Source organism: Chionomys nivalis, chromosome 6 (assembly GCF_950005125.1).
Source record: "Chionomys nivalis chromosome 6, mChiNiv1.1, whole genome shotgun sequence".
Taxonomy (NCBI): domain Eukaryota; kingdom Metazoa; phylum Chordata; class Mammalia; order Rodentia; family Cricetidae; genus Chionomys; species Chionomys nivalis.
This window is the reverse complement of record NC_080091.1, coordinates 102,677,479-102,702,183: the sequence shown is the minus strand read 5'-3', so window position 1 is coordinate 102,702,183 and position 24,705 is coordinate 102,677,479. Positions and strand designations below refer to the sequence as shown.

At 39.0% G+C, this 24,705-nt stretch overlaps 1 pseudogene; it reads left to right on the top strand.

Moving 5' to 3' along the window:
• LOC130876403 (ATP-binding cassette sub-family G member 3-like) overlaps positions 1-24,017 on the top strand; it is a 71,954-nt pseudogene extending 47,937 nt beyond the window's left edge.
• The last annotated feature ends 688 nt before the right edge of the window (positions 24,018-24,705 follow it).

The window sequence follows — 24,705 nt, the reverse complement described above, 5'->3', positions numbered from 1 at the left end:
AAGTATTTTATTTGGTTAGATTTATTCCAAGATTCCTCTCCTTCCACTTTTTTGAGGTTTTGTGAATGAGACTCTTTCTCTCATTTCATTCCTATTATATTTGTAAGTTGTACTTGGAAAAGCTCCTGACTTTTTTATGCTTGTCATGCTTTTTTATTACAGCCTTAGGAAAGGACCTAAGACAACTGGTTATTGTATAAAGTTGCTACATGTGACCTTAGAACTAGTTATGAGCCCAACCGGTGTGTTTTCTATATAACCATTTGTTCAGGTGCAGTCTGAATGCATGCCCACACAGCACTGTTTGCATATTCTACTGTATCCAAGACTGCATAGGGCAAGTCTTATGTGAACTTCATAGCCATCCCTTGTTCATCCCAGTTCATCATTCATAGTATCTGCATAAACTGGGCATTATAAAGAATCTAAAGGGGATTTCTAAATATGTATGATGGGTGTATTTAAAGTTTAAGAATGTTCATAGATTGCGTGCCATTTTAAAGATTATGTAATATCTGTAAGTTTGGCTCCTGCAGAGTGGGGTGACTAGTTATCCTTTAAAACACGCAAGGAGTCTTAGCTTTGCAAAGAGGGAGAAATTCTGTTAGAGTTAACTGAAAGAATGTCTTAAAGAACTGGTCTGAGCAGTAACAATCAGAAGGTCGAAGGGGTCTTTTTTTTTTTTCCTCTCTTTCAAGACAGGGTTTCTCTGTGGTTTTGGAGCCTGTCCTGGAAGTAGCTCTTGTAGACCAGGCTGGTCTCGAACTCACAGAGATCCGCCTGCCTCTGCCTCCCAAGTGCTGGGATTAAAGGCCGAAGGGGTCTTGAAGAAGAAGTATCTTGTCTAGAAACCTTAGTTCCCGTACTGGTGCTAATTTGTGGTTTTGTTCTTCGTAGTTTGTGTCAGGTCTGTCACTATATTACATGAACTTCATACAGATCCTCTCATGGCTTCAGTACTTGAGCATTCCGCATTATGGATTTACAGTAAGTTGTCCTGTCACTGTATTTGGGTTCTCCAACTGTAGCCACTGAAATGATTCCAAACCAAGTTCTTTCCTCAGCTGTAATCTCTAGTTAGCCACTGCCCAGGAATTTCCTTCCAGGAGCAAAAGATGAGAACTTTCCTTTTGGTTTTAGCAGAAGGTCAATGCATCATCTGAGATTTTCCCCATCACATGTTATTTGAAGGAAATAAAGGGTGAGAAGAATCCCAGGGTAAAGGGGAAGGTAGATGATATGATGAAAAACAAACAGTTGTGATCCTGCACAATAAGGAAATAAGTAAGGGATCAGGGACTAAGATATATAGTTTATATCAGGAAAATAAAAGAAACAAAAACCATGTGATACCCAGAGCTATACTGGTTTTGCTAAGCTTTTTCTGGAGGAAAGTGTCTTAATACACTTTCTTATTCCAATAATCAAAACTGGTTTTGATGAAAACAAGAAAGATATAATTGTTACTATAAATCAGTAGTATTATTTTAAATATAGTGTTTACAGGGTAGTAGACTTGGAGAGAAGGAGGAGACTATAGTAGTCTAGTTAGAGAGTCGACCTCTTAGTAGTTGGGAAATCCCATCATTTCACTTCTAAACTTTCAAGTGGGAGAAGGGGAATGTTTTACTGGACAGACTGATCTTGGTGAGAATATTTTTGTTTAAAAATATTTCTGCCAAAGATAAATATATTTAAAGATTACAGTCAATATTGAAGTGGAAGTTATAGCTGTGCTTATTCTTTATAAAAATATTAAACTATTTGCCTTTCCCTGTTCCTGTTTGTTACAGGCTTTGCTGCACAATGATCTCCTGGGACAAAACTTCTGTCCAGAACACAAAACAACAGAAATCAGTAGATGTCAGAACTCTGTAACGTAAGCTTGAGTTTAGTGCCACAGTCGGGACATAGAATGCTCCTAGACTTAGAGGGGAAACCCTGCTTTCAGGATTAACTCTCTGTCCTCTGCCTGTTCCCAGAGTGAGTCATGGTAACCAATGCACAGGTGGCTGTATTTCCATCCTACTGTTTATGGTGTAGATAATTTTCAGAAAAGGGTTCTTTAGGACCTTTTAAAAATGGCTTTGGTGTCTTGATTGTGGATTTGAGTTGTTTCAGAACCTTTGAGTTTGACATGGCTGCTCTGATAGTTTAAATGGCATACAGTTTCCACATGTGTAGACTATGGCATCTGTGAGCAGAGCCCAAGAATATCAGTAAGACAAAGATAAAAGTGAGTGAAGTTTGTCTGCCGGATTTCAGGGAATTTCCTCTGCCCAACACTCTGGAAGACCTTAAGAAACCAAAGGGTGGTGAACCTCCCTCTCTCTCTCTCCTCTCTCTGTCTCTCTGTGTCTGTGTGTGTGAGAGAGATACTGTGTATGACTGTATGTGTGTATGTCCAAAATGTCCTATCATAAGGCTTGTCCTGCAATGAAAAAATATACATTTCACTCTGTTGTAAGAAATATCATTTTTGTCTAATACCTTGAAAATACCTTTGCTTTCTACAATTCTCATTAATTTGATATTGATATAAAATGAGAGAGGAATATGGTGATATGTTAAATATTTCACAGATGTTCAAAATAATAATGAACTTTTATTTGAATTACTGATAAGAAAACAAGTGTGGAGGATATCTTTTTCCCACATCTCCTTTCTCCTGTGTGGTCTGGTATCTTTCTAATAGAAATTCCTTACCAGTTTTTGGTCAGGAGGACTTGGACGGGTAAAGTGAAAACAAGGAGAGCCATGCACAGACCTCACATCCATAAAAGGATTGTCTTCACAAGAGGAAGGAGAAATCTGTCCTTTCAGTGGATTTGGGAAATATTAAATGCTATGAGATACAAGGGAATGGAGACACACAGGAATGGAGACACAGAGATAAACAGGGATGGAGACACACAGAGATGAAAACATATAGAGGTAGAGATACACAGGGATGGAGAGACTCAGGAATAGAAACACAGGGATGAAAACACACAGGATTGGAAACACACAAAGGTGAAGAAACACAAGGATGTAGGGATGTAGGGATGGAGACACACAGAGGTGGAGAAACACAGGGATGGAGACACACAGAGATTGAAACATACAGTTATAGGGGCACACAGGCAGTATCGTAGTGTCTATAGAACTTTTACCAGCATGTGCTTTTTTAACCCGTTTCTGGGTCCCTTCTTCCTGCTGTGCTACCCAGGCTCTGTATGTAGTTATGGGCTCCTGGGGGATGTTCCATAGCTGAGCATCCATGGTTATCACTGCTCTCTTAGTACAGGAGCTGACAGCAGTTGACTGACTCCTCTCAGAAACCCTACTTCTCCTCTGGTCCTTGGTCTAGAAATTGACATTGTGTTCTTTTGCCTGACTGTGGGCTGAGTCAGCAGAATTACACAAAGCTTTGGTCTCTTAGAGTGTCCATTGGTGTAATTTTAAGCTGAGGTTTTCTGCTTTGGGAGAAACAAGTTCTTCATCTGTGCCTTTGTCCTTTGAAGAGAGCAGCATTGTAGAATTAGAAATGAATGATACAGTTAAGACTACAAAGTTGCATCTTATTGTAACTCTCTGAATTCATCCACATTTACTAAGCCTACTTCCTCTATGCTTTTAAATAGATGTGATAGCTGTGCTTCTTCAGGTGGTTTTTGAAATTAACAATGGAACCTCATTCAAGTAGTTCAGATTGACATAATATATTACAAAATTGTCAGTACATCTGTACTACTATCAACTAAATATAAAGATGAAGCTTTTAATGATGTGTAGAAACTGAGTTTTTAAAAGGAAGGAGCAGTGAATGTACTGAATAAGCTTTGAGATTATTTTTGTGTGTGTTGAATTACAGATGCACTGGTGAAGAATACTTGACAATCCAGGGCATTGACCTCTCATCATGGGGCTTCTGGAAGAATCACGTGGCCTTAGGTTGTATAACAATTATCCTCTTCTCAAGTAACTATGTGGAGTTATTAGCTTTTATGAAAATGAGACATTTTTTAAAACGGTATTGCACTTTCATTGAATTAATCTGGCCTTAAAAAATTAAAACTTTACTGATGGGTGAACATGTTTGAGGAGCAGTAGGTAGCTCTTGAATTTTAGGAGTTTGGCCCACCAGAATTCAGGCACTGATGGGTGGATCATGGATAGGCAAGGCCCTAAGGGCTTTGGCTCCAGAATATCTCTTGCTTCTACTGTGCCTTTACATTTTTGCCACTGTCATTTTTCTCTGGTATTTGCCATGGTGTGAATGGGCGTGAAGGGATTCCCCTGTCTTTAATGTTTTGTGATTATCTCATGGAAATACCAGGAATTACAAGGCAGTTATACCTATAGATTATAATGAAGATGATTTCCTCATAAGCTGTATTTTGTAACTGAAGTAATGATTTTACAATAATAGTGGTAGTTCAAATTGAATTTTGATGAATATGGGTTTTTATTAAATGTAGTAAGTGATTATGATAGAGGTTAGTTTAGTGCAAAAATTAATATAGGTAAACATAGGAAATAGTATTGTCCAAAGCCCTGATACAGCAGGGACTGGAGAAGATAGAAAATAGGAACAAGGAATTGTCATAAAACTAGAACTTAGGAGTTTCTCTTAGGAACCATATAGACTATTGCTTAGGTTAATAATTAAGGAAAACAATTGAGTCCCAGGAGTCTGCTCAAATTTTTTATTGATATTGGAAAATGTATTCTCAGTTTTCAGTGTGTACCATAGCTGAAAGAAAGCTGTAAACTATTGACTTCATGTAACAAGAAAACAAAGAATGTTATGGTTAATTATCATAATGGGACAGGACCATAAAATATGAAAAGTGAACCTAGTAGCCTGTTTTTCAGACAGTTATAAAAACTATTGCCTAGGTAAGAAGTTATGGCTGAAAGGCTCCTGATCTATGAGAAGTCTAAAAGATAAATATTTAACTGTATGTGGGTGCTTGAGGATAGTTTATTTTTCACCAGTAACATATAGAATGTTTAATCATGTAAGGAAAATGGGAATCATGTTGTTTCTTACTTGTATTCGTTGTAATCATTCAGTTAAAAATAAATGTAACCGCATTGTGATTTTTATATTGTTTGAAATATTCTGCTGGAGTGTATAAGTTTTAAGGGAAAAATAGAGAGAATAAAGTCAACAGGAAGTGGAGGAGAAGGAAGTCATTAGGAAGTAGAAGAGAAGGAAGACATCAGGAAAGAGAAATAAGAAAAACATCAGGGTAGAACAACAGAAAAGAAAAATATAGTGTAGAACAAGCAACAGAAAGAAGAATAAAATGAAGAAGTAAATTTTGGTCCTTGTGTACCCATTCTTCTGTTCAGTAGCTTGCACGCTCTGCATTTCCTCTTAGTTTCTCTGTCCTGCCATTCATCAGCACCCTCGCTGAGATCCTGACATGTTGGAGATATGGGTGGTTGTGTGTTTCCCTTGGTTGCTGTCCACAAAGAGTTAAGTTTTGTCCCAATCACTAGCCTCAAAGAATTCATTTTACTTCTCTGGTAGAAAAGTCTATGGGGTGATTAGTCCTCTGACTCTCTGGAGTCCCTTCAGTTCCTGAGCTGCTGAAGGCTGTTCTCTATAGGAGCAAAGGAGCAAAACTTTCTTTTTTTTTTTTTTTTTTTTTTTTTTTTTTGCTGTTGTTGTTCTGTAAATCCAACCAAAAACCAGAAACTAGCATTTTAGGTTCTTTGGTATAACTTTTCTACAATTGTTTAAAGAGATTTGATTGTGAATTGTCCTCTAAATATTTTTACCTATACTTATGGGCACAGGCTACAGCCAGCATTACCCAGGAAAGACTCCCTTTGTAATGAACTGTGGTGAGTGCATAGACTCATGACTGCTCAAGGTACTGACTCTTGAGTGTTTAACCCTAAACAGGGCACAAAAACCCATCTCCTCTAATATTCAGAACTGTATGAAAGACTATACAGATTACAGGAACCCTAAGATGAGAAGAATGGCTGGGAATGCTATGTTATTGGCATGACACACACAGCCCTTGCAACCATGATCTGTCTACAATGTCTACAACTACCTGCACTAGAATGGGTCCCTCATCCACAAAGTAAGGGTCAGGGAGGGACTCAAGAGGACCATACTCCATTCTGCTGAATTATAGATATGGGTAGATTCTGATAGATAGACAGTCATTGATTTCACATGTGTATCCTCACAGGAGAGCCAGCTAGGCTCCAGTGGATCGTCTAAAACCCAGGTAACACAGAGAGCCCTGGTTAAACTCTGTGGGTCACAAGAGAGAACACAAAGACAGGACTGTGGGACAGAGACTTGTACAGTGCGTTGTATGAAGGGGTTGAAAGGGAGATAAGAAAGGTAGAAATGAGAGAGTATGGTTGAAATGCATTGTGTACATATATGGGACTGTCAAATTTTTGAAATAAAAATTACAAATATACAAAAGTACATCTTGTGTAAAGTTTCTAATGAAGACTTTTCTATTCAGTTTTTGTTATATTTTAAATAAGCAACGGTCAATTTAACAAGATAGTGACAAACTAAATTGTAATGTAAAGGTACCAAGCACCAAGGTAATGTTCTTAAGTATTGCATGTTAGTTTATTTCACTGATAACAATCATGAGAGAAACCAATCAAATTCTTTATCTAGAAAAGGAGAATTTGTCCTAGAGAACCTTACATTCTTTACATTTTTATATCTTCATCTTCACAGTCAGTGCATATATCCACCAAATGAATCCATCATGGGCAATAATCTGGTTCATGAGAAATTACAGATTCTTTCAGTAGCATGGTTCTAAAATATGGTATAAAAACTGTTCTGTTTCTAAAGTTAAAAAAGTCACTGAACTTGCTGAACTTGGTGTGGTGGTACAAGCTTATAGTGTCATTTAATATGCCATGTCCTTCTGTATATGTGTTACTTTAATTGGTTGATGAATAAAGCTGTTTTGACCAATGGCTTACTAGAGTAAAGCCAGGCAATAAATCTGAACAGAGATATATAAAGAAAGTAGGTGGAGTCAAGGATATGACGTGCAGCTGTCGAAGGAGAAAGATATCCGAACATTAATGGAAATCCATAGCCTTGTGGCGATACATTGAATAACAAAAATGTGTTCGTTTAAGATGTAAGAGCTAGCTAGGGATACACCTGAACCATAAGCCAAACAGTTTATAATTAATATAAGCCTCTGTGTGTTAATTTGGGACTGAACAGTTGCAGGACCTGGCTGGACAAATATCTCCAATTACAGTCATTACTTGAGAAATGAGAAGATCAGGAGTTCAAGGTCATCCTCAGGTAGATAGTACATTTGAAGCTACCCTGGGATACAAAAAATGCTACTTCAAAACAAAACAAAAACAAACAAACCATGCATGAGTTACCATGGAAACATCTTTGATGAGCTCATTAAATAAAATTTATGGATGGTGTCTTAGAGTTTTTATTACTTTGAAGAAACACCATGACCATAAAGCAAGTTGGGAGGAAAGGGTTTATTTGGCTTATACTTCTACATCACTGTTCGTTACTATGGAAATCAGGACAGAAAGTCAAGCAGGGCAGGAAACTGGAGGCAGGAGCTACCACAGAGGCCATGGAGGGGGTTGCTGTTTATTGGCTTGCTGAGCATAGCTTTCTCAACCTGATTTTATATAGAAGCCAGGAATATCTATCCTGGGGTAGCCCCATGAACAGTTTCTGGGTCATCTCCCATTGATCACTTACTAAGAAAATGCCTTACAACTGGATCTTATGAAGGCATTTTCACAACTGAGGCTCCTTCTTCTCTGATGACTCTGACTTGTGTCAACTTGTCATAAAACCAGCCAGGACAGGTGGACACTTCTCTGTTGTGATGTAATGGCTCAGCAGTGTTGACTGGAGGTCTTGGCTAGAGATGCTATAAAATGACAGGGTTATTGTGATATGAAATGGCTCTTGTGACATTTGATCTGAAAAGTCACTTAAGCTTTAGGTTAACTCAGTGGTATAGAATTTGGCAAGAGGCTTTCCTGAGGAACATTGCTGAGACACAGATGTTGGGGCCCTGCCTTACAAAAACTGTATCTGTAGAAACTGCCTCTTGGAATCCTTGCCCACTCCCAGATCTGCTAGTTTCGGAGATCCTTTGCAGCCCTAGAGATTACAGACTATGGCTTAGTAGCTACTACGTTGGGTGCCACTCTGTTGTAATATGAGCAGCAGGGCTGCGTCCCAGCACCTGGCTAGCTTTACCCGAAATAATTACACAGAAACTATATTCTTTTAAACACTGCCTGGCCCATTAGTTCCAGCTTCTTATTGGCTAGCTCTTACATACTGATCTAACCTATTTCTAATATTCTGTGTAGCACCACAAGCTGGCTTACCAGGAAAGATCTTAACCTGTGTCTGTTTGGAGTAGGAGAATCATGGCGACTCCTGACTCGGCTTCTTTCTCCCAGCATTCCGTTCTGTTTACTCCACCTACCTAAGGGTTGGCCTATCAAATGGGCCAAGGCAGTTTCTTTATTAAATGAAAGTAACTCCTCCATCACAGAAAGATGGGAGGTGGATCAGGAGCATCAGTCACCTGTGTAGGGTATCAGAAGAACAAGATAGACTCTCCTTAGAAACAAAGTGGGCGGTGAGAACAGACCTGTGACAAAGGTGTCTTATGATGTTCATGTAAGTGTTATGTCATTCAGGCAGACACACAAACACATGCACACACACACACACACACACACACACACACACATGTTGCCAGAGGCTATTCAAACAATTTGATGCCAACATGGTCAACTACACCCATATAAAATCTGAGAAACCTTGGAAAGAAATTCTAGACACACACACACATACACACACACACATACACACACACACACACACACACAAACCAGAGTTTTTGTTTGTTTGTTTTGTTTTGTTTTTTTGTTTTTTGAGATAGGGTTTCTCTGTGGTTTTGGAGCCTGTCCTGGAACTAGCTCTTGTAGACCAGGCTGGTCTCAAACTCACAGAGATTCGCCTGCCTCTGCCTCCCAACTGCTGGGATTAAAGGCGTGCGCCACCACCGCCCGGCCACAAACCAGAGTTTAACACAGCTTCTTGCTGTGTTTTCTGACTGAAAGCAGAGATGTGGCTCCTATAAGGGGTTTCCTGACTCAGCTTTAGCAGTAAAAACTATGAAACTACTTTAAAAAATGGTGGCTTACAAGGCGGACAGTGAAGGCTGATGAGAAGCCAAGGACAATGGCACTAGGTTTCGATCCTAATACATGAACTGGCTTTGTGGGAGCGTAGCCTGTTTGGATGCTCACCTTCCTGGACCTAGATAGAAGTGGGAGGACCTTGGTCTTCATGTAGAGCAGGGAATTTGGACTGCTCTTCAGTATCGAGAGGGAGGGGGAGTGGACTAGGGGGTGGGGATAGGGGGAGGGGAGCAGGGGGAGGGGGCAATATGTGGGAGGAGGGGGAGGGAAATGGGAAACGGGGAGCAGTTGGAAATTTTAAGTAAAAAAGAATAAAAAAAAAAGAAAAAAAATGGTGGCTTTCTGATTTGCCAGCACAACCAGCTTTGACTCTTTTCGGGAGGTCTGATTATGGAACATTTAAATGGGATTTGTGAGCAGAGTGTTACAACTTGTTTAATAGCAACATAGACCTGCTGTGTGCCTAAAAATGGGGAAATGTGCATGGCTCTCAGAGGCAGTGAACATGCCTCAGCCATGTTGGACTGGGAGAGCCAACAGGTAGGACCTCAAAATTGCTCCTAGTTATACCTGCTTGGCATTTAAGAAAAGTGCTCCTGGTCAGAAAATAATTACAGATATGCAATAAAGACAGATTCAGATAGATATGTACCTCTAAGTGGATTACAGTGTTGAATAAATTTACATAGGCTTGGGGGAGAGAAGAAAAAGAATGTACACAGTTATAGAAGGAAGTAAATGCTTTTAAAAAATGAAACAAAATCTTTCAAGAGCCAGAGTACAGACAGTGATAGATTAAAGGAGTAAAGATAAAAAAGTAAATATTAAAAAGTAATAGAGTAAAAGCAAATAACCCATATAAAAATGGAATATAAGCAGACAGTATGGATTATGTATATTATTATATTTTCTTTGAATTTTTTGACTGTAAAGGAGCTAAGTACAGAGAGACATTTCTTTGTATGGGCTGATAAGCTAAACCAACATATAGATTTTAAAGGTATCTTGACTTCAAAATTTGATCTAAGGATTTGTTGCTTTGAACACGAGGTTCTTCTTTTGTTTCCACAGAGGATGAAAATCTGTGAATTCCTTTCTGACTAATGAACCCAGACACCCTCAATTGTCTCTGTAAATGACCCAAATTACTTTGTCCAACAAAAAGCAGGAATCAGTTTGGAGAGAACTATGCCAAAATTCCCTAAATGATTATTTTTAAATGTTTGTTTACATTTAAAGGGGGGTATGCTTTAGAGAGGAATACTTTATATTGGTATAGATCTTAGTCTATTGATACAAATTTAAGGTAAATATTATTATATATACATATTTTTGCTCTTGATTGAAGTATTGTGTTTGTGCAGCTCAATCAAAAATTTAATGTGTAATTAAGAAGTACAGGTTAATAGATAAATCATTTATAATAGTCAACAGTAGTCATATTAGTTAGTTTTTCTAGATGTACAGAGATATATTTCAGATGGAGTATTCTTCAAACCTTTCAAAGACTAACAGATTATGGCATTTAAAATATTTTAAGAACTTAGGACTTTACATGACAATGAGACACATCTGCTCCTGGCAGCACCAATCTACTTCAAGAGGATGATGGGCATCAAAAAGGCTCCTTATAGAGTTTGCTAGCCATTGGGGCAAGAACCTATTCTTGGCTGGACTGCTTGATGTTATGCTGTATGAACTGGACATTCAGTACTCACAGAAAAATGATTGCTGAACTTGTCTAAATATGAGATGGTCCTTCGTGGTTCCTGCTTCACATAAGAATCTGCCAGACATTCTACAGGACACAGAAGAAAGCAACTGATAGACTTTGTCATTACAAGGCAGAACAGATCTTTGTATTTCTTGCTTCATGGAAAATTCTGCTGGATACTATGGGCCTATAGGTTGAAGATTGTATGCCCAATGTTACAGAAGAACTTTGGGTGACTGTCCAGGCAGTGAGATGTCTCTGTCAATTCTAGAGTTTTGTAAGTTGCTTACATTGCACTTCCTGTTAACTTAGGTGATATCATATTCTTCTGGAGTCTTTGATGGAGTTAAAGAATATATAGTTATAGTTTTTCTTAGTTATGTTAAAAGATAAAGTAGATATAAATATTATAACTATAAGTCTTGCTTGATAACTGTTTTGTTGTATGTTATCTTGCTATGTTAAAGTTAAAAGTTTCTTTTTTATTTAGATGGGAAAGGGGAAATGGTGAGGGAAGCCCTTCTGTATTTGTGTTGCTTTTATTGAATAAAGTTGCTTTCAGCCAGTGGCTTAACAGAGTAAAGTCGAGGGGAGGAATCTGAACAGAGATGTAGAGAAAGAGTAGGTGGAGTCAGGGAGAAGCCATGTAGCCACCGCAGGAGGCAGAAGCTTCTGCAGGAGCCTGATGGTAGGCCATGACCTCATGGTGATGCACAGATTAATGGAGATGAGTTAGTTTAGAATATAAGAGTTAGCTAGAAATACATTTAAGCTATTGGTCAAACAGTATTGAAAATAATATGGTTTCTGTTTGATTATTTTGGGTCAGAGAGGCCAGGAATGAATGGTCTCTGGCAACACTCACACACACACACACGTGTGCGCGCACACACACACAATGAAAGTATGCACATGTGCACTCCACTTTGTGAAAGCTCTCATTAAGAAATTATATTAAAATTCTTACAATCTATTACATTGCATGAATTTCAAGAAATTAATAAATATCTTTGTATGTTGTTGCTTATAAAACAAATAAGCAACTGAGATCAATGACTAACTATTGGTAAAAATAAAACAAAAAATGACCTTATTGTAAACATAAAACCATGTAAATAAACAGAGCAAAGCACACAAAATTCCATCACTCAGGAAAAAAGAAAGTGTGGTAAATGTCAGTTTTTCTATTATTATTCTCAATAACACAAACATCATAAACAACTATGGAGAGAATCATGGGAATCAATAGCCAATACCTTCCTATTCCTCACTGCCTCTAAGGAGGAGACACTACAGGAATTAATTCATGAGAATCCTATTCTGGGGAGCCCATTCTCATCCATATCACCATATGTCTGCTCAGCAGGCATCTATATATAATCTTCTCAGTGACTTGATGTCATTGTGAGGGGCAGGACAGTTTGGAGGACACAAGAAGAGGGAAACAACCCTAATGTTGGAAAACTCAATGCATATAATAAATTAAATGCTTGATCAGATTCTTTAAACAATGAAATAATAAAAAATTGGGAATTACAAATGATTATAGATCAGACAGGGCTGAGGATATTAAGAATTTGTTCACTTTTATAGTTAAGAATAGAATTGCTAAGATAAAGAAATGTCCTTATTTTTATGGATAAAAAATGAGGAATTCAGAGATGAAATACTATAAATATTCTTTTTAATATGTCAGTAAAAAACTAGTAAGCTATTACAACAGTCAGCTATGAAGCTCAAAAACTTTCTGTTACCTTTCCTCATCCTGTAAAAGTCTTAGCAGGAAGAGACCCTTGATCCATTGATTTGCACAACTTGCATGTGATTGTATCTATAAAACCTTCCACAGGGTCTGAGAACAAATATTAACAGAAGATAAGGAAGCAGGGAGCAAGGGCAAAGTGTACCCTTGCTTCTGTACAGTTGATAAGATAAAAAGTAAACAAAGAACAAAGTTTTTTATTTCAGAACACAGTTTAAAACTACAGTAGAACATTGCAGGGAAACAAAGGCAGGAAGCTGATGCAGCTAGGTACATCCAGTCGGGAGCACAGAGAGGATGAATGCATGCATGCCTGTCAGTGTTCAACTCAATAAATCCAAACAATAGCACTGCCGTAGTGGGCTGAGTCTTTCCACATGGCCTAACTTAATCAAGACAATCACCTACAGAAATGCCCACAAGTCAACTTGACTACAGTTCCTCATTGAGACTCTCTGCTAGATGATTCTAATTTTAGATTGTGTCAAGCTGACAGTTAAAACTGGGCACCACAGACAGGATGAGATAAAAACACAAAAAGAAAGACTACAGAAAATAACAACCACTACACAAGTGAGAAGTAAAAGCTAAAGAGGCCAAGGACAACCCTGGAGGGAAATAAATGCAGAGTGAATACAGAGCCAGAGTTCTCCATCTCACGTCCTGTGTCAGTGCAGAAACACATTCTGGAACAACAAGGGACAAGTCCTCTAGGGGAAGAGACAATAAATAGAATAAAGCACTTATCAAATTCTCTGTCAAGAGTTTAAGGATGAGGGAAAAGGAGGCTCATGCGAGGAGCACTTGGAAATGGCCATGTGAGGGACACTCTTCCCTGCTCGATTATACTTTATTACCAGACTTAAGCATTATTAAGGTTTCCCAGTTCAATTTCCACTTTACTTCATGTAACCAGTTACTTACTCATTAATGCAGAAAGCAACCACCTTGACCACACACATTATAGGAAACCGCTGATAGAATGTCATATTATTCACACATGGATTTATCTCTCTCTGTCTCTGTCTCTCTCTCTCAACTCCTCTCTCTCTCTCTCTCCCTCCCTCCCTCTCTCTCTCCCTCCTGTCTCTCTGCCTCTCATTCTCTCTCATTTACATTTTTGACTCTGAGTCTTTCAAGCCTTTTCTTCACATTACCTGGGCATTTGACACTTTATCCAGATGTAGAAGTTCAAGACCTCGTTAATTCGCCTTCTTTTTTCATTTTTTGTCATAGTCATTGGCAGTCGAAGAGCAGCTGAGAACTCTATGTTCTCTCTCACAGTCACCGTGCGCATCACCGTGCCATTCTTTAAGGTTAACAGGAAGTTTGAATTTAATTATGGATAGTTATCAATAAACCCATCACTCTAATATATGTAACCTAGTCACATATAATAAATCCAAACTTAATGTTTTACTTAAAAATAGTCTTTCATGTTTTAGTAATTTTAAATACAGAAGCTGATGTATTTAAAATGATTTTCATCCCCTTCTCATTTGACTTCCAAGTAGAGTACAGGAATTTTGGTGATGGTACCTGCAAATACTTGCAGAGAACATCTAAGCCATGGAGAAAGCTTAAGGAAAGGCAAATCGGACAACAGAAGACATTTGTAGAATTAAATAACACCTCTCTCTCTCTCTCTCTCTCTCTCTCTCTCTGTTCATTATGTGCTGTAATACATCCCACAATTATGAATATAGCACATGATTCACCTGACCTCCTCTCCCTGTGATCTGACCTTGGGGACTCAAACAGGTAATGTGCTGCTGTAGTTTGAGAATTAGGCCTGGTGGTGATTTCTTGTTTCCACAAAACTTCTCCTTAATCTTCTTAATTTTAATACTATCTTGACACATTAAATAATAATATGACCCAACACCACTTGTCAATCACTGTCATTTCCCATCAGTAAAGTGACCTTGTAAGATTTCCTGCTCTTGGTATAAAATTAGAATGCACCCTCCTGCACACTACCCACAGCACATGGTACCAGACTCACACGTACACACTCACACAGTACTCAGATAACTCCTATAGGAGTGATTTTTACTGCACAGAAACTGGATACTGTGGACTTTGTATGCTTCCCATTATACTCACAAAGATCTGCTCCCATCTTGAGGTCTCATAATTGCATTGAGTCCTGGTTTCATGATCCCACTGTAAACACAAAATCTTACTTATTAATTTTTCTATTAAAAAGAAGTTATAATAGCTTAGATTTTACACTGAATATGTAGTTGAATTTGGGTGAAATTGTACACAGAATATAAATACAAACTCATAAAATTAAAATATCAATAGGGGCTTATTATTTACAAAAGACGTCAATTGCTAGTGGAAACTCATCAGAAAACTGCCTTAGAAGTCACAAAACCCCTTTTATTTATTATGTAAGGAATTGTCTTTATTGAAACAGGTGCATCTAAGTTCAGTGTCCTTGAAGCAAGTGGCAGGTTCTCAGAAGGACTCCATTACACATAAAGCCTTTATGTGTCAAGTACATAACAGCTTCTCGCTAATGTTTGATGATCCATATCTTCATATAGTCCTGCTTATTGCCTCTTAAACTTCATCACAAGAAACCAATGATTCACGGTACGTAAATAGCAGTGCCATTACTATTAAAAAAGAATCAAACTAAAATCAATACATCTCAAGTAGAAATCCAAAGACTAGAAAGAAGCACTCAGAGGACAGGAGAGTGTTGCCAAGTTAACACTCAAAAACAAAACAAAATCCAACCCCAGAAGGACAACAAACAAATTGAAAAATAAAAATAAACAAACCCACTGACAAACAAACAAAAAATAAAGTTAATCAAAACGGAAAATCTAATACACACACAAAAAATGATGATTTTCTTCATCATGATAAATAAATTAACATTCACTCAATTTAGATTTGGGAGAGATCCATCATATAGAGCATATTATTTATCGATGGATAGGTGCAGCAAAAACACAAGTTGTGTCCAAAAACAGAGTAGTGAATACCCAGACTGAAAAAGGCATAGTCTTATATTCTTATAGAAAACATAGCTATGCTCCCATTTGTTATTTCATATCCAGACAATGTGTCAATCCCATTCCCCTCTTAGTAAGAAAATGGTGGAAGTTGTAGGCTGAGGAGCAGAAACAACCAGTGCCCAAGAACAGCTGCAATGATTGGGGTCGGGGGGGAAGAGTCTATGCAGACTGCGTGGGGAAATCTTAGATGTGTGCTCTCTCCTCAGAGTTGGTTGGAAGCATGGCTTCTCTATGTCATGGAACAATGTGTGGAATGTTGCTTTTAGTTCTTTTTAGCTCTTAATGAATTTTGAGCAAATATTTGAGGACCCGGACTTTCTGCTGTTGGGACTTCCTCATTGCTTTCATCTCATCACTGGTAACTGACCCAGTCAGCCTGTTATAAATGCTCACTTCAGTTTAGGGAGGGGATATGTGTATAGATGTGTACACAATTCTTTTAAATATTGAATTTCTAGGAATTAAATTTTCAATATTCTTTCATCATACTTTGAATTTAACAGCGTGTCTTTGATACTGTATTTTCATCCCAAATTATTGAATTAAAATAATTTCTTGTGATTTTTTTTATAATATGCCTATGGGTTTATCAAACTTGTTTGTATTTTCAAAGAACCAATGTTTTGTGTCACTAATTCATCATGCTTTTCTTTTGGTCTCCACCTCATTAATTTCACTGTGATCATGAATGAGAAGGTGAGGTTGGGGGGATGGTTCACTGAATGAAGTGCTTGCTGTGCAAGGGTGAGGGCCTAAGTTAATCCCCTAGAAGTTATGTAAAGTTGGGTGCAGTGATGGGCACTTGTAGCTCCATGCTCTATGAAAAGATGGGAGACAAGAGATAGGAGAATCCCAGGAATCCTGCAGGCAGCTGGCCTGGCATACTCTGGAGTGAGCAATGAGGGACTCTTGTCTGCAGTATGGTAGAAGATGAAAATCAATGCTCAAGGTTGTCCTCTGACATCCTTGTGCCATGAAGTGTCATAGCATCCACATATCTGCACATGTGAACACACACACATACTTATAAATATATATAAATAGATATATAGACATACATAAACACAAACACACAGTTTATAGATAATATAGAAAGTCTGTGTGTGTTGAAAAAGTTAAATATACTGGTCTATTTAATTCATGCACATACTTGATATTTGATAGTCTTTCTATCACACATGTTTTTTTACAAAATGAAAAGCCATGCTGCACTGTTTCTTGATAGCTGATGTTATGGAAACTTAACACAGCCTCTCCAGTCAGTGTGTTTGGGTCACTGGTGTCCGTGCCTGGAAGGTCATTGTGCTTTCCTTCTAACATTGGGATTATAACAGGGTCGTTACTGGAAGATATCTCAAGAGGCTCTTTCTTCCTGTAGAAGGAAAAACAATAGTAAGTTGATGGTCCACACAGACATTATTACTCAGACCAGCACACTTAAGGATTGTTAAACTGTGTAGCCATAGGTATATCCCTGATGAACAGTTAGTTCATATTGCTGTGATCACCTAAGGACCCAATGAGAAGCAGACATGAGGATATAGACTCCTCTTAGACACCAAATTCCTAAGAAACAAATGAGCATTAATGAGTAGAGTATAAATGCTATTCATAATTCATAAAGAAAGAAGGGGCAGATAATGGGGCAGATTTGTCTTACTTCAAAAACATATTATGATATATATTCAGAGGCTGAATACATGACCACCATTACCACATCTGCTCTGTGGGTGGGGGGAGAGGGAGGAAGGGGGGCATAGAGACAGAAAAACACAGAGAGAGATTTGTTTCAACTAACATAATTAGTTGAAGTTGCATAACGATCAGGAGAAATTTTTGAATATTTACAACTTCAGTACCTTTGGTCATTAGGTATGTTTAAACAGCCAAGAAGAGGAACTGATAATGATGACATCATCATTTCTATAATGGGTATGTTGCAAATCTAGGAAGACTTAGATTTCAAAATGACAGGGATTAGGGACACCAAATCAGTAGCTAAGCAGTTTAAGGCTTCCATTAAAAAACAATACAAATTAAACTCAAATGTCCCATTTCACAAGGTATTGTCTGCTTTAAAGTAAGGCCTTGAGTTTATGAAACATTTTAAAATGCCGTTGTCAACACAGCCAGATTTCTTTTTTATTAGCTGACATTTTGGGTAGTGAGCTCCTGCCTGTGAGGGACCAGCTGCTCAGGCAAGCCTCCTCCAGGAGCATCCTTAAAGCAGACAGGGTGGGAGCAGCTATGTGAAGAGCTCTGATGACAACCAAAGCAGACAGGGTTGAGAAACAGCAGCATGGAAGCGAACCCAGCCCCCTACTGCCTTCCCTCCTGCCTTAAGCACAGTAAAACCTCCCATACAGGGCCAACTCCAGAAAAGGTAGGAAAATAAAACTTGCTAAACACATCTACCAAAAGCCTTGTTATTTGTTAGTAATAGTATTAGCAGTATGTCACCAGACAAACCTGGATCCTCAGAACAATGACATGCTCTAAACCCTATGCCTTGAGATCCAGAAGGTTGAGGCTTTGAGAATTAGGACAAATCAAACTATGGGCATAAACCTCTGATACATCAGTGTACTCAACTCAGACATTGCTGGAAGAATGTTAAATACCTCCTTTCAAAAATATCATCCCAAATTTCAATTAAGAATTCTAGGGATGGGAGTAACAAGGATAAAGATTCCTAAAGTGAGAACTTAGAGGGAAGTTCACAATTAATCCAGACACTGATTAGCAATCATTAACAATGTGACAATTGATATTTAAAGACAGAAAGGTGGGAATTACATATTTCTTATCAGAAGACATAAAGTCTATTTTTAAAACAATCATAATTAATATTTCAATAAATGTATTTAGCAACCACTTAAACACTGATACCTCAAGAAGGAGAACTAGACAAACAAGATTGATACTGAAATGAAATCATTGTGAATGAGGATAATCATATGAAAAAAGAATCCCCAAGGTGGGGAAAAAAGAGAGCTACACAAGAGCATAAGGCGTCTACAAGACTTGACGAAAGGGTCTGAAGTTCCTATACAAGAACGGCTGTGACAGGAGACAATAGCACATAGAGAAAGACTGATTTGGGCCTGAGAGTACCAGTCAGTGCATGTTCCACATGTGTGAGGCCAGGGGAGTAACTCCAAGGTAAAACAGGCTGCCCTGGTGATGACAGGCTGGCAGGAAGAACCTATCACTTTTTTGAGACTTAAATCCAGCACAGGTATTCGACCTCATACTGGCTCCTCCTCCATGGCAGGGCAGTACTGGGAATAAACTCCCTGGATCAATTACTGGCATGGGGATATCATGTGAAAAACATGGATGGGCACATGTATGTCATCCACATGTCAGATTATTGAAGAACAAGGCATTCATAAGCTGCATCAACTTTCTAATCTTTCATTTCCCAGGTACTTTTGTTTCTTCTGAGGCTTGTGACTTTTGGCAAGTGTAAACTGGTTCCTTCTCATCCTAATGACCAATATTGTCTCTCAGATCACAGACGGCATTGAACACAATACACAGTGTCACCAGAAAGGCTTACAGTGGTGAAAGGGTTAAGGCAGAGCTGTGGAAGGGAAAACAGAGCTGATACACATGCAGCAGAGAGAGCTGTCCTGGAACAGGGTGGCCAGTAAATACTCAGATGATTCAAGGCACAGTGTCAGTTCAAGATAGAGAGAGGGTTCATGGGGCAGATTGCTTTGAAGCACAGAGCTGACTCCAGGTTTAAGGGGTCTGAACAAATGGGAGCTCTAGTGTGACACTTCATTTCGGGCTGGTCATGTGAGCAGAAGGCCTGGGGACAGATAGAGTTGAGAGTTTGTTGCCTTGTATCTAGTGATGCATGCATCAGGTGGGCTGATGGTGGCCCAATGGGTATGGTCTGCAGCCCTCATTGCTCTGATGTTTAGGAAAAGCACATAGGCTTTGTTTCTTAGACAAGTTCTTCAAAAATCAATGGGTCTAGGTGTTTCTGGCTTGATATGTGTGTAGGTAGGAATAATTAGTTTGCATTGGTGAGTTATTTATCAACATATGTCCTACTGTTTGTGATGGACACTTGCTCACAGAAGGTAAACAGTCATTTTGCCTCAGAATTTACTTTCGAAATGAAGCAAATCACTGTTGTATAAATGGAGTCACTCAGGGCAAGGCACACTCTGAAAACTCCTGTCCTGTATAACACAAAGGAACTCAGATCGGAGCAGCCCAAGCTCAATACACTCTTGTCTCACAGAGCTAGAACCAGGAGTTTCTATTCTCTGAGTCTGAGCTGTGGTAGGATCCAAAATCATCTAGCACATGTCATGGTGCCCTGGGATGCCCTGGTGGGTAGGCAGCCATGAGGGACAGTAGTGCAGGTGCGAGTGACTGAGACACACTCCTAGCTCAGGCTGTGGAGGAATGAGGACAGGCAGTCCTGCCTCCTGTAACCAGGAATGGCATGGCTCCTCTGGATGACTGTTGAGCCCGAGAGTTCTGAGCAGGGGCCTGACAGATTCTTTGGTTTCTGAAACTGACTTGTAGTGCAATTTGTGTGCAGCAGACAGGGCCTGAGAACTGATAACCCGGGTGAAAGTATTACTCAATTTCTACAGCTTCTTCCTTATTGCATGATGGTTTGCTGCTGCATAGGATCTGAAAATGCTTAGGCAAACAACTCAGCTCTCAAAATTTCTCTCCATTGCAGAACTCCATGCTCTGTTTGCCACCTCCACTTCCCCCAAAGCATCTGGTAGATATGGCTTTGTTTAGACAAGGCCACAAACAGAAGTGCCAACCTGGACCACAGCCCACAGAGACCTCTGTGGCCAACAGTGGAGAAGAATCTACAAAGGCAGGAGGTCTTTAGAGTGAATGATGCTCTGGTACATAGTGACTTTAATCCCTTGCTCTCTATCTTATTCTCCTTTTCTTTTTTCTGACCCTTACTTTCTGTACATTGTTGTTGTTGATGATGTTGTTTATTTGAGACGCAGTTTCTCTTGGTAGCCTGTCTGTCATTAGAACTCACTCTGTAGATCAGACTGACCTTGAACTCAGAGATCCACCTGCCTCTGCCTCCCAATTGCTGGGACTAAAGGTGTACACCACCAACTCCTGTCCATTATTTCATTATTCCCTTTATTATTATTGAGGGAAGTTGGCTCCCGTATTGTTACTGTGGTTTATTCTGCACTCTGACCAGTATTCTCTGTAGAAGGAAACAATGTTAAAATCCTCGCATCAGTGTGGAAACCATATTCACTCCCAAAGGTGCACAAACCACAACAACAAAACACAAAAATCTGAGAAAACAAGGGAACACAACTTCCTCAAAAGATCATATGGTGTCAGCAACTTAGTCTAAGTATACTTAATTACATAAAATGAAGGGGAAAAAAATCATTCAAAATTTTAATTTAAAAAATTTAATTTAAAAAGTATAGAACATCCAAAAGATAAACAACTGACAGAAATAAGACAAAAACAATATAGGAGATAAATGATAAATAAGGAAATTTTAAAAATGCAAATTTTGGGGAGGTTTGCAGATAATTTTTTTTTGCAGATAAATTTTTACATCCCTCACCAACAATATAAATTAGCTGAAAGACAAAATTCTAGGGTTTCAAATACATGGTTAATGAGTTATTGCATTTGTCTTTATTCAAGAAAAAGAAAGAAAAACTCATAATGTCCTTCAGGACAGGACAGACAGACCAAACATGAAGGTATTATTAGAACAGAATGCTGAAACAGCGACTAAAGGCAGAGAAAACCTATTCATTGAAGAAACATCCTAAAATTCCCTGCATCTATTGAAAGATAAGAATGTCCAGGTACAGAGATAATATAGACCACTACATAGATGATCAGGAATTATTATAGTCATATCACACTCATCATAAAATTCAAAGACTTCAGACAAGAAAAGAATGCTGGAAGCTACTAAGAGCCATGTTAATAACAAAGTACCTGATTGGCAAACCAATCAGAACAACACATTTTTTTGACAGAAATGCTGAAGGACAAAGCATGGAACTATGTGTTTTGAGCAGTAAAGGAAAAGAAGTGACAGCCAATGTGACTACATGCAAGTTTGTCCTTTATAAAGATCTTCAAGATGAACACAGCTAAAGCAATGCATGACCACAGAGGCAGCAGTGAAGAAGACACTCACAGGAAAATAAAATTACAAAGGGAGAAGACAGAAAATTAAGATTGCAAGAGCTCAGGAGAAAATAACTCCTGTAGTTCTAAGGAGTCAACAGCAGTAACTCAGAAAGTGTGCTGGTTAGCTCTTGTCAGCTTGACACACACTGGAGTCATCTGGGAAGAAGAATCCTCAGTTGAGGAATTGCCTCCATTGAGTTGGCAAGTCTGTGGGGCATTTACTTGATTGATGATTGATGTGAGAGGCCCAGCCCACTTGAGCCTTAGGACATTTAAGAAAGCAGGCTGAGCAACTAGTATGCTATGTTTCTTCAAGGTCTCTGATTCAGCTCTCGCCTGAGTTCCCACCTGACTTCTTTCAGTGATGGGGTGTGATGTGGAAGTGTAAGACAAACCTTTTCTTCCCCAAGTAGCTTGTGATCATGATGTTTTATCACAGCAAACTGGCAGTGAGCCAGCAAACATCTAAGATGAGAGAGAAAGAAAAGAACATATAACAATTTGAAACTCAAACAAAAAATTGAAAGATGAAGAGAAGCCCGCCAAATTATAGGATCTCATTCAGTACAAACATTTAACACTATTCTAAATATAAATGGTCTCAACTCTGGAGTGAAAGATGCAACAAGCAGGCTGAAGTGAAAAGCAGAAAACAATAACCAATTGTTTATTGCAGCGGGAAACTCAACTATCTGGTCACACATGTGAAGACTGAAAGTGAAAGAATGGAAAACAGCATTTCAAACAAACAGACTGGAAAGGTGTACTCCTACCTGAGAAAGCAGATATCCAGTCAAAGTTAGGAAGAATAAAGATAATTGTAAATTAATAATCTGAACACTCCATCACAAACTTTTAACAAATCAATAGGTAATTTCTTGTATTCTATCAGATCATAATGGAATTGTAGAAAAAGTCAACAGCAAGAAAAAGTACAGAAAAACACGGAGACTCAACACTGTGTTTTATGCAAGCATGGTTCAGCATATGCAAATTGATAAAAGAAATTCAGTACATAACATGATCAAGGATAATAATGATATCATAATCTCAATAGATGGAGGAAATCTTTGAAAACTAAACTCGTTCTTGATTACAAACCAGGAAGAGAAAACTTATACCTGCACACAAGAAAGAGCACTGTGATAATCCTACCAACGGCAATATACTGAATAGGGAAAAACTTAAATTAATTTCTCTAAATACAGGATAGAGACAAGAGTGACCATCCCTTAAGTTTTATTTAATACAGAGCTTGGATCATCAGAGAAATGTGATGAGAGAAGAAAAAGAGAGATACAAACAAGAAAGGAAGAATTACCCTATTTGTATGATGAAATGCTTATATATTGAAAATTCCACAGGCCGGCAGAACACTTGCCTAACATATGCAAGGCTCGGGATTTGATTCTCTGAACTACATACCAAGAAAAGGGCTCTGAAAACTATCCAGGGTCCAGCAAGAGGTTTCTGCAGGTAAGCGTGTTGGCTACACAAGACAGGCAATCTGAGTTCAAACAAATAACACTATGAAAAGGGGACTAAAGTGGCATGCCTTTGTGATCTGAACACAGAGATCTGGAAGCTGAGGGGCCAGCTAACCTGGAGTTTCCAGCATGGAACAAAGTACAGGAGAGATCTTCTCAACAAGTTGGAAGAAAAGAACTGACTCTCAAAAATTAGCCTGTGATCTCCACACACATTGAATCTACCCATAACACACCCTGATCCTCACCGCCCCTCGTGCACACCCTGAAAGTACCCAGAGAAGCTGTGGGAAAGCATCTCTGGATTAAATAAGCAGAGTACATTATGGAATATGCTTGCACACCTCTGAATATTCCCATAGCCTCACAACTGTGCACCGTAAATTGGTGCGGTGTATGATGCTAATTATACTATTAGAAAGCCATTCCTGTCGCCCATACTCACTGCTGTCAGATGCACGGGAAGAGGAGCCTCTCAGGCTGCTGCTCAGCTTGTCCTCAGCCTCAGCTTGAATCAGGAACTTCAAGGAAGGAAGGTGAGCCTGGGCGGCACCAGAAAAGAAGAGTGGAGCTATCGCCACCTGGTGGTCAATCGGGATTCTCGTGTACAACGTTGTCCTGGCGCCTCAGGTCCACACTGAGCCCTAGATGAGTCCAGCATTAGTTGGACTGTGGGGAAGCAGCCTCGGGAAGAGATAAAAAGGAAAGCAAAGGTGTCTGTCTTTCCTCTTTCTTAATAGACTGACGGTCTGGGTAATAACCAGGAGAATATATGGTTAACACAAAAAGGGACAAACGGGTCAGTACAGCCAAGGGTTGGCTTGTTAAATGTCCAGGTTGTTCATATAAATTGATTTATAGCTTCATTTTATTTCTGAAGAGACCAATTGAGAAATAATTCACTATTAACTACTGTAATCCCTATAACCAAGAGCCTGAGTCAGGAGAACAAGAGATGGGAGGGGGAACTAAGTGCAGACTGTTGACCTGCAGTCGGTGTGTGCAGTGTAGGACACTTCACAGACCAGAGAGCTAATGTTGAAAAGTAAGTCAGCTTCATACTCTGTCAGTCTTTTCTTTTTAACATTCTAGCAAGAATTAAGGAGGGCCACAAATGCCCTCCACCCTCCAACCGAGGAGCTATAAATTGTAGACACTGCCAGGAGAGAAAAACCCGCTTTTCTTCAGAAATGCGGTCCGTAGTATGTTGACTATTCAGAGGATTATCCTCCTCCCGTGTGTTCATGGGCAGCACTGACTGGACTCTGTGCATTACTGAAGAGGGGGGGGGAGAGGAATAGAGAAGGAGAGAAGGCGGGAGCTGGGAGG